At 37.2% G+C, this 10,880-nt stretch overlaps 1 protein-coding gene across 2 annotated transcripts in view; it reads right to left on the bottom strand.

Moving 5' to 3' along the window:
* SH3GL3 (SH3 domain containing GRB2 like 3, endophilin A3) overlaps nt 1-10,559 on the bottom strand; it is a 57,106-nt gene extending 46,547 nt beyond the window's left edge. The window contains exons 1-4 of one of the 2 annotated variants that reach the window (XM_059481818.1): nt 10,492-10,552; nt 8,269-8,349; nt 3,715-3,812; nt 8-121 (exon numbers count right to left, since the gene is read on the bottom strand). The gene's annotated coding sequence lies outside the window, so the exon portion shown is untranslated. Of the gene's footprint in view, nt 1-7; nt 122-3,714; nt 3,813-8,268; nt 8,350-10,491 lie in introns of both variants that reach the window. The other variant, XM_059481820.1, reaches the window with a different exon arrangement.
* Nucleotides 10,560-10,880: the final 321 nt, after the last annotated feature.

The following is a 10,880-nucleotide window of genomic DNA, read 5'->3' on the forward strand; positions in this document are numbered from 1 at the left end:
GCTTTACCATTATGCAGATCTTTGCTTTTCTTGTCTCCTTCCCGTGTTTGTATTCGACATGCTTCTCCATGATACTGCACATACCTTCTGTCCTCACTTTGCTAAATCTCTGGCTGTTGTTCTGCAAGTGCCAATAACAAAACAAAAGTTTGCTGGGCCTTCTGTCATTAAAAAATAAAGATGGTTCTAATTATGTGTTTCTTTTAAAAAGACATATAAACAATTTAGGTGAGTTCAAAATCTAGACAGAGTATTTTTTTAAGTTACATATCTGTACAGTCTGTACTATAAGTAGATACTCTAATTTTAAAAACTCAACAATCTCCTTTTTTTGTGTATGCAGCTCTGTCATTCTGAAGTTTCTAAAAATTAGCAGTTCTAATCTTGCAAATTATATCATGTGGATGGACTCCGGGACAGCTCCAACTTTGAGATCTTGTAACTTCTAGGTGCCTGTGCTGTTCCCGGTATCACTAAAACAAAACAGGTTTTGTAGTTAACATGTTACCTGGGCACTCAGTGCTCTCAGACAACACTAGGCTGCTCAACAAAAATTATTTATGTGTCTAAATTGAAATAAAGATATGACTGTCCAAAGTTACTCCACAGTGGAGTCAAACCTGAAAATACTGGAGTATTACTAATCCAGGATACACAGAGCATTTTTATTTCCTCCTCACTTGCAGTTTTCTACTTGACAAACCATTGTAAGATGATTTCTTTTGGATAAGTCTATTGCCCTAAATGGAAATATATCAATTTTCTGACCAAATTGGAGAAAACACCACTTAAACTTCAAATCTCATTGTAGTCAGCCGTGGGAGCCGTGGGCTGAGCGCGGCAGCGGAACCGAGCACCAGGGTCCAGGGGCAGCTGCTGCATGGAGGTACAGCAAGGTAACAAATCCACCAGGAAAAAAAACCCTTTTTTTTCTATTGGAAAACACCAAAAATAAATATGTGGCCATTTCTGAGCTGAAATTTCTTAACCTTTTTTTCTGGGGAAGAAAAAATTGTATTTATCTATTGTAGAACCTATTTGATTTAAGAGAAAAACAAATGTTGATGGTATCATCAATAAGCACAGAAGGACCATCTCTCTTTGAGGTGGCTTTTTTAGAGTAGCTATGTTCCTTCCTATTAAAGAGTAAGGCAAAATAAACTTTTGATGAGTCACTGTAGTAATGTGGAGAAATGTTACTTTGATTTAAACAGATCACACCTGAGTTCTCTGTGCTGCTGATTCACAGGTGACAAAATAAAGGTACAAAATAAAGGTTCAGATTTTCTGCATACAGCTGCCTGTGTTCATCAGAAAATGCTGACTTTCATAGCTGAAAATGCCAGCACAAAATATGAAGTTGAAATGTTGCTAGAAGAGTAGCACTAGCTTCAGAAAGGTGTGAAGGATATTCATAGTAATGTTAAAGTTACCATATCATAAACTATGGTATAATTCTGCTTCAAAGCAGAATGTTGTACCATGCTGGTGTAAGCTGGATCACATTTGCTGCCTGAAATCCCTCTAGAATTTCATGTCACTGTTATTCAGACACAGAAAAAATGTTTAAGTACCATCTTAGTAAGTCTTGATCTTTATAATGATGTTTTTCAGTGGAAAAAGGCCACACTGAAGAATAGCACAACTGCCTTGCCTTGCTTAGAGAATGCAATGTAAAAGCTTAAAAAAAAATCATTATTTATTCAGCTTTATCTGAGAAAAAAATACATAATCATCATAAATCTGAGTAAAAAACTGCAAGGACACAGATTGCCTGTAGTGAGAGGAGACAAATAGTAAAATGAAGTAAAAAATCCAGTTGTTTATCTTCTCCATGTGTAAGTAGATGCTTAATTCTATTTTAACTTGCTTTATATTGCAGAACAGAAAATTTTATCAACTCTGTGACACGGGGACCTTATATAATACACAATGTGGACATTTCAGAGTTGGACTGATTTGTAAAAGCAATTTGAATATCAGTAAGTATCTTGTAGCAAGTTTGTGAATATTCAAGCATACCTGAATTTAACAAAACTTCTACAACATAGATGTTGTTTTGCTTTCAGGGTAATTTAATAGGTCTTTTGGGATCTGCCGTGTTTGAACATCTGGGAAACATCACATGTTGTCTGTTGATCAATGAGGCAACAGGAAAGGCATGATGTGACACAGATGTTAAATATGGCAATACTCCATAGACCAACTGGATCACAAATGGCAATGATCAGACTTTGAAAAATCTGATTAAGTTTCATTGACTGGATAAAATTCAACTGGGTTTTTTTCCCCCCTCAGATCTCCTAACTGTTCTTATAACAGTATTTAGTGGGTATTATTGTGGTCAATGAATTATTGCAAACTGGCTTATTTGGAGGAACAAAACGAGGTAACTGAAGAAAAGGACTTTTACTATCAAATACTTTACAGGAAGATGGATATAACTTGCCAGATCCCTGCTGTCTCATCATGAAGATTAATGTCTACTACTGGATAACTTTGCCACTTCTCATAAAACAAAGAATATATAAAGCAAATTTATTGCATTAGTTTAAGCCTCAGTTAATTGACTAACTGCCACTATAGTAATAAACCTTTTTCTCTCTCATATGCAAAAGAGAAATTGTTTATACGAATTCCTTTAATTGTTACCCAGGAATGCCACCTCCTGGCTACATATAGAAACGCCCTTTGAGAGGGAGAGGGGGGAAAAAAGCAGCTTTCATTCTGTAGTTTCCATAAAACCATTTCAATTAAATATATGTTAAAAATGTGTGAAACACAGGCATGCCTCCTGTCAGACTTCCTATCTTGCTCGTTGAAATGTAAAGCTACTCAGATATTTACTTTTCTAAAGAAATTGCGTGGTTTAAAATAATAAACACACCTGACACTGACTTTCTGTAGAAACAACCTTAAAGCTGTTATATTTAAAGGTAGCAGCTGAATCAATATCATGAATGAAAATCTGACCTTACTGACAGGACTTTTGCCACTGACTTCAGTGGGGCCTAAACTTTCAGCCTGTATTTTTTGAAGTTGCTCTTATGAGCTGGGTTCAAATTGTCAGAAGTTTTGAAGGAAACCAGACATATCTTCTGCAATTCAGTGGGCACAGGACTATCAAGGGGAAACTGATTGTGCTAAACAATGATGGTAAAGGTTTTCAGAGTCAGAGACCTCTCCTTCCCTATGACCAGACCAGATTAGCTGTTGCTTTTATTCCTTGAACTTGTCCAAAAATAGACTTGTTTGGTGTTGCGAGTACAATAATATGTTCCTTGAAGCAATCATATTATTGTGCTGCAATCGACTCCCAAACCAAAGCAGAATTCTACTCTGGCTGCTAGGATAATCTTCAGACAGTAGGGCAAACAAGCCAGGGAATTTCTCTCACCTGTAAAACAAATAAGAAGCATTTCTCCAGTGCATGAAGGAGACTATTTGGGCAGACAGCAAATGAAAGCCCCTGCAATTACAGATTACTGCATTTAGCTTCTGCCTTTTTTTTTTCTTAACCCAAATATTACAGCTGTGATTTCTCTTGCAGACTTAAATTCCCAAGTTCATAGGTAAAAATAATTTCACTGAGACCAATACCACACTTAGATATTTCAGAGGGAAATAGGTTCTTTTTGATTCTGCCCATCAATTTCTTTACTGTGTCAAGTATAACATGGCAGAAATGGAAATGGAAGCTGCCAAATCACTTACCCTTAATGGGGACACTGGACTGCTTTCAATTTGCCAAATCTGTGATTCTATTATTTTTTTAATGTTGTCAGATGGGCAGTAATTTCAGGATTCAGCACCTAGTGAAAGAGGTTGAAAAATAGTGAATGTTCTGTCTTAATAATGGACATCTGACATGTTTGATAGACATTTTTGTTACCATTAAAAACTTTCTATCTAAATACAGAAGATACAGGATGGAAGTTATGAATTTTATTCTTTTTCCTTTTTAAAGTTATATTAATTGTAATGAGCTTTGATAGGCTGCAGATGTGTGGTTCTTCTACAATAAATAAAAATAACATGAAGCTTTATCAACTTTCTTAATCCCTTCTTTGGAGGAAGAAAATAAAAGAGAATAAATTGAGATTAAGCTGTATCTCTGCTGTTCCTACAGTGCCATTCTTGCTTGTCTTTCCTGATGTGCCACCTTGAAACCATGACCCAGGCAGTGGAACGTGGAAAGCAGGTACCCACTTACTCAATCCATCTAGACAAATGTCCAGAGTTTGCTATTTCTCTCAGCTGCCTTCTGAGAAAGCTGTAAGAAGCCATTAATAATTTTGACATGTATACTAAATTTTGACAAATATCATAAGTAATGGAAAGAACATTTGGGAATCCTGCGGGTTTTTTTTCTTTCAACTTTGACTTAAAACATTACAGGGCTTCTAAGATTCTTACAGTACCATGCTTTTTCTTTAATGAGGGTGATTATGATCAGGGTGCCAAAGAAATGATTGCATGTGTTGGGTGACTCTGTGGGGTTTTTTAAGAGGAAGGCAGGGTTGAGGAGACAAGTGCTCAAGGGAAAAAGAGAAAAATGTTCCAGCATGAAACTGTTCCAAGAATTTGCTGTAACATTAGTGATACTATCTCCTATCTGTAGATGGCAGTGATCTCCCACTGCCTGCTTCGGGAGGAAAGGGGGAATGGTGGTGGTGAAATCCTAAAATTAAAAACCACTGTGCTAAACAGATGTGGGGAAGAGAAGTCACAAGGTATATGCCTTGTACTTCATTCCTGTGAGGAGAAGATGTGTCATGCCACTGAGAATCTATTAATTTCTATACCAAAGGATTTTGACAACAAATTCCAGAATATTGTGTTTTGAAATCTATCTATGATTTAAACCCTTTGTTGGCTTTTTGGACTTCTTGTACACACCTTAGACACATTTGATTATTTTAAACATGTTTATTCAAATAACACCTGCTGTTTTCCTTCCAAACCCCTCTGGGTACTTAGCTACCTCCTTCATCAGTTGTTCAGCAGGTCTATTACCCATTTCATTTTTAGCTGGTTTTCTCTTGACACTTGCATTCATTTTCACTTTCATTCAAATAAAATGCAGTAAACAGTGTGGAAGTTTATCTGGATATACTTCAGTGAAGGGTGTGATGTAAAGCTCGCTGAAAGCAGAGTTTTTATTAATTTCAGTTGGCTTATGATCTTGCCTCACAAAATCTCCCAAGCTTGATCACCAGCAGAGAGAATCTTCAAAATGCAACATAAAGTCACTATTTTCAGTTGTGGATTGTTTTTATTTTAACAGTTCTGTCTGAAGAATTTCAAAATGTAGTACTTTTCATAAAGATCAGACTATAAAAACTACATTTTTGAAGTTCTATTTCAAGTGCCACATAGATAGCATCAGATTTTAAATGAAATCTAGACACACAAATGCAGATGAGGAGCCTAAGAGGATTTCAAATACCATCTAAATAGTATTTTAAAATCTGCTTCTGAACTCTATAAATATCAAGGAGATTTTGGGTATTGTGGGGCTGAAGATGCCTCCAATGCATGTATATGCAAAGTGGAAACACAGAAGTACCTAAGCCAGTTATTTCTTATGAGCCATTGTTCTTAGTAGAAAGTGAATCACTGCAAAGAGGAAAAAAACCCCAAAATATTAATCTGCTTCTAAGGCACCCCAGCCTAGTGTAAATAGCATGAGCATTAGATACCTTAGAGTGACTTTGAGACATTCCTCAGCAAATCATGAGCAGCTATCTGTTTCAGCTCCTTCCATTTAACCCTGAGTCTCATTCCTTGCTGCTGAAAGAGGTTTTGCAATATCAGCCCAGCTCATCTGCAGCCACTGCTGTTTCACTGCAGTCGAGCAGAGGCTTGTCATTAGCATGACCAGTGGCAATTTTGACCTCTAGTGCAGAAAGCCAGCATAAATTACTGAGCATTGCCTAAATCCTTTTTGGAAAGCTCATTTGGGAGTTTTGTCCTTGTGCACAGGAATGTATCACATCCTGTGATGTGATCCTGGAGCAGAAAGGATACACACTCCCCATCCCAATGGCAGGCTTTCCACACTTCGCTGTAGTAAGACAAAACCATCTACATGGCATCACTGTATTAAAGCTTTCTATACATGAATCCTACATTTTCTCCTCTGTGTTTTGTCACCTCTTTCTTGCCATGCCAAATGGCTTTTCCTCTGACCACACTCTTCAGTTCTTTGAAAAGCAGCAGCAGTTTCTCTAACTGATCTGTCATATTTGCTAAATCTGCAGTTCTAAAATTGAATTTGTTTTTTGAATGAGTGAATGGTTAATCTTTATTTTCCATTGTCACAAAAATAATCCATTAAGCTGTTCCCAGTATGTAGTTTCATAATATGCATTCTCAAAAAAAAAAACCCAAAAAAAACCAACAAAACAAAACAAAAAAAACCAGGCAGCTAAGGAATTGTGTATTAAGGAATTGTGTATGGCCTTATTGCCTATTATTTACAGATCCACACATATGTCTACATCCAGACTTGCCTATTCCCTCACACCACTGGCAGGGCATAGTACAGAAAATTAATTTTATTAGCACACTTATATTGTTCTCCCTCCAAAAAAGACTATCGTGAGATAGTAAATAAAACCTAGGTTTAATATCTCCACTCATGCTCTAAATGCACACAGTAAGATCCCTTCTTTGGGAGTTACATTTGGTCACTTCACAAAAATGTCAACACTGGAATTTTGCAAAAACCCCCATTTACTAAGCTGTTGGCTCAGTTTGCTTTATATACACATCCAAGAATATTTGCAGTTTGAGCCAAAGTGTGCAGGACTCCGTGTGATTCTCCCACAGCTTCCAGTGACACTTGCAGTGTTTCTGTCTACCCTTCCTCCCTTCTGCTTCTTCCCATCCTCATTCTTTTGCTCCCTCTCTTCATCTTTCTAATTCATTCCACATGCCCTTGAATATGTACCATGCAAGCTGCTGTTTTGCATTCAACATTTGTTTGTCCTGGGACTTATCACAGTATCTGAGAATCTCATAACTTTCACAGATTTTTATCCTCCTGAAGCCTTTGTGAAACAAGGAAGTGTGTGTCAATTTACAGGTGGGGAGTGGTCACACTGCAGATTAAGTGAGGTGCTCAGAGCCCTGCTTAGCCGTGGGAGCTCTGTTCAAGCATTTCTTGGCTCCTGATCTCCTGTATAGATTGAACATTCCTGTCCAACTACATCTCCTGCAGTGCACCACAGTCTCCTTTCAAAGTGAGGACAGGCCATCACTCCAGCATTTTTGGCTTCTGGGAGATACAAATTGGATGGGGAGGCTCTTCTTACATTAGAACAGGGATGTGAGACACAAATTCAGAAATTTCAGAAAACCCTAGTGCAACTTTTCCAAATCAAAATTAATGGATGGATAGAAAAGAGAATGTGTGTGGGAATGGGTTCAAATGTCTGACCTAGATTTCCATTCCCCCAAAAGAAACCAAAGCATCCCAAAGTAACCCCAAAAAAACCATGCAAAGCAGATACTTTACTCATAAACAGGTAATGATCTAAAAATGCTGGCTTCTGAAGAAAATCCTGTAATGTCTCTAGTTGCATCACAGACTGGAAGAAAAGCACATATCTAAGATTTCATTAGTGTTATCTTGTCTTTCTCATTTCAGAGTATCTGCTGTAGATGTACCCAGCATGGTTTTTGCAATAAAATTCACCTACCTGTACATCCACACAGTAAGTCTGTTAATGCTGGTTCCAAATTAAAATTTTTTGAGTTATCAAAACATAAGGCTGTGTATCCATGTTTTCCAGCTCAAAGGGGAAGCTTCCAAAGCAGTGAAAGGAAGGCTCACATAAGGACTGAGGCTGGCAACATGTGAAATTTGGGTGCCAGGTTATTAAGTATTCTTATTTAGCGACGATGTGAAACTCCACAGTGAGCTCTAAAATATCTTTGCTGATACTGAGGTAGTGACCTCTGAGGCTTTCATGTGACTGTGCTGCCAATGGGTTGTCTGGTCCACCAGGGTGCCACTTTCCTTTGATTTATCTTTGAGTCTGAGGAATTTTTATTTTTTTTTCTGTAGTAAGAAAATCCTATTTCAAATTCATTATTAGAGCTGGCCCCAGTGGATAAATCCTAGTAACTAGATATTTATTTTCCATGGATATATGTACTGGCTTTAAAACAAGCCTCATGCAGATAGATGTCTGGTTTTCCTTATTAATTAAGGGAGTTGGGGAAGGGAAGAAAAAGGGGAATATAAAATAGCTCACTTACCTGAGAAAAGCTGTGCAGCTGGGTGTGATCTGTTGTATAATTCAGAAAATATGCATCTAATCAATTGTACTTTCTTGGAACCTAAAGAAAATTGGTTTATAGCAAACGTTGTCATACAAACTTGGTGATAAAATAAACATTCTGATTACTTCTGCACATTTCTGCAGACCAAATACAGTCACTATAAATGAAGTTTAAAAAATAAAGAGAAAGAACAGAAAAGTAACAAATTAAATGTTTGTGTAAAACTACTCTGGTAGTGAGCCCATATCTCCTATTCTTGGGATTCAAACTGCTTTGCCTAGTGAAAATGTTTCAAAACTGACATGCAGAAAGAGCTTGCATTCTGCTGCAAGCATAACTTCCACTGAACTGTGTAAAAATAAGGCAAGATACAATGTCAACACTGAGAAGAAAAGGTTAAGTTACAGTCCTTGTAAATTTGATGGGTACTGCATAAGAAAGCCTTTTTTCAGTAAATCAGTTTAGAGCTTTTTTCTGTTCAGCATTAAAAACATTTCAGCAAAATCAAAAGTTTCTAGATCTATCACAGAACTGTGAAAGTAGCATTTCTACAGGCTACAAAAGATATTTTAAATCTTATCAGAAATCTCATCAGGGGACTTATTCTGCCTGCTGAAATTTTGCAGGAATTTGCTCTATCACCTCTATGCAAACTGCCTAAAGTCACCCACAAAACTAGAGATGAATTTTTAGAGATGCTCAGTGTTTGATGCAAGAGAGACAGTAAGGAGAGGAGTCTCACCTCCACCCTCCCAGCAATTCCAGCTGCTGATTGCACAGTCAGATGCTGTGCAGGGACCTCAGCCCAGGAGTTTCTAGAATTGTGCTTCATGCTAAGCACTAACAAAAATAACCAGTATCAGCTGCTCATACCCTGAATATAACACAAAGGCTATTGCACCTTACTGGATTTTTCTCCAAAACTTCCTCTAAAATTACCTTTTGCACAAAGGCAATCAGCAATGCAGTGGGTGTGCAAAGGCTGGGAGTCTCCCACACTGAGCTAGGCTTGAGACGATGCCAGTTACTGCCATGATGGGATTTTTCCTTATATTTTTACTCTCTGAGTAATCCTCTTTCTCAACATTTTTGTTCATCTATTTTTTTGCTTCATATTTTCAGATACATAAATAGATGGAAGCATTTTACAGGAGTTCCAAAGCTTCCTGAGAAGTGATTGACCTTTCCAACACTTGGAGTATGTGCACTTAATTGAAAAGTTCTCCTCTTGATATATTTTCTCTAAACAATGGAAAAAATATCTATGTTAAACAGACCCCATCCAGGTATGTGTGTAAACTTGAGAGAAGAATTCAAGGCAGTTATTTATAAAAGAATGAAAATATTAAGTATTATTTATTTAGTGCCAACTATATTCTTGGTTCTTATCTGTTCTTACAAGCAGCACTCTGTTCATATATGGAAGAAGCAATTTGAAGCCACAGCATCTGAGCTACAGTAATTTTCATATAATGGCAATGAAAAGATGCCAGCAAAGTACCTTTTATGTGTGAGTTAAACTTAGCTTTGGTTGACAGTGTGCCCACTGCAAAACATACACAATACCTATAGGAATGATAAACAGAGCTTTCTCCAAAGAAAGATTTTGTTTCCTACTGTTGTAACTTAGCTATTAATTTAGTTTATAATTTAATCTATCAATTCCTTATCTATAAAGGGGATGCATCAGGACTTCTCTGAGTCTTGTTCAGGCACATTTCAATGTCTTGTGAGAGGAGCTACCCTGCTACAGGTGTTGCTCCACCCCTGTTACTCCACAGCCCTAGTCAAGACTGGGGGCTCAAACTGCAACTGTTATATCCAACATAATATGAAACATTAATTTTATTATGGTAGCTGCAGGCATTAAGACTTTAAACAAGGAATAAAAAAATACTACTGTTTGACACATAAAGAATAGCAAAGAAAGAGTTCTGGAAATGTTTTAAAATACCTTAGTAATATTTTCTGAAGCTCTAGACATATTTACTATAATCACATCTCTCTTTAAGTCTTGTAAGCTAACACCATCTTATTAACTTTTAATATATGAAAAATATGCACTATAGGAAATGCAATGTTACTAATGAGGTAAAGATCTCCCCCCTCACTGTTATTTCCTGTCCATCTCCGTGGTAAGTAACCATGTATCTTTGTATATGGACATGCACAAGATAGATAAGTGAGATAGCTACTTACCCATCTCCAGTCCCAGAGGAGCTCGATTAGCCAGTGAGAAGGCAGAGGCCACATCAAACCAACGCTCTACAGAACAAACCCAAAGAAGTGCATTAAGATTCTGCCCTTGTAATGCCAGCTAGTGAGATTTTCACACATGGAGAATACTGAATAGGACCTTCTAAAGCTAAAAGATCCTGCAATCACATTTTGTCCCACCAACTAGTAGCTCCTGCTAAGACAAATACAAAGAAATCTGCACTAAGAACATAGAGAAACACTCCCAGAAAATATCTCAGACTTTTAAATCACAGCAATATTCCCCTTGTTAAAAAGCAGATGAAATGTCTTTGCTTGTTAAACACTGCATTCATAAAAGAAAACTTTTCTTTGCTGAGGATTGCACACAG

The sequence above is a fragment of the Ammospiza nelsoni genome, chromosome 14, assembly GCF_027579445.1.
Source record: "Ammospiza nelsoni isolate bAmmNel1 chromosome 14, bAmmNel1.pri, whole genome shotgun sequence".
Lineage (NCBI taxonomy): Eukaryota > Metazoa > Chordata > Aves > Passeriformes > Passerellidae > Ammospiza > Ammospiza nelsoni.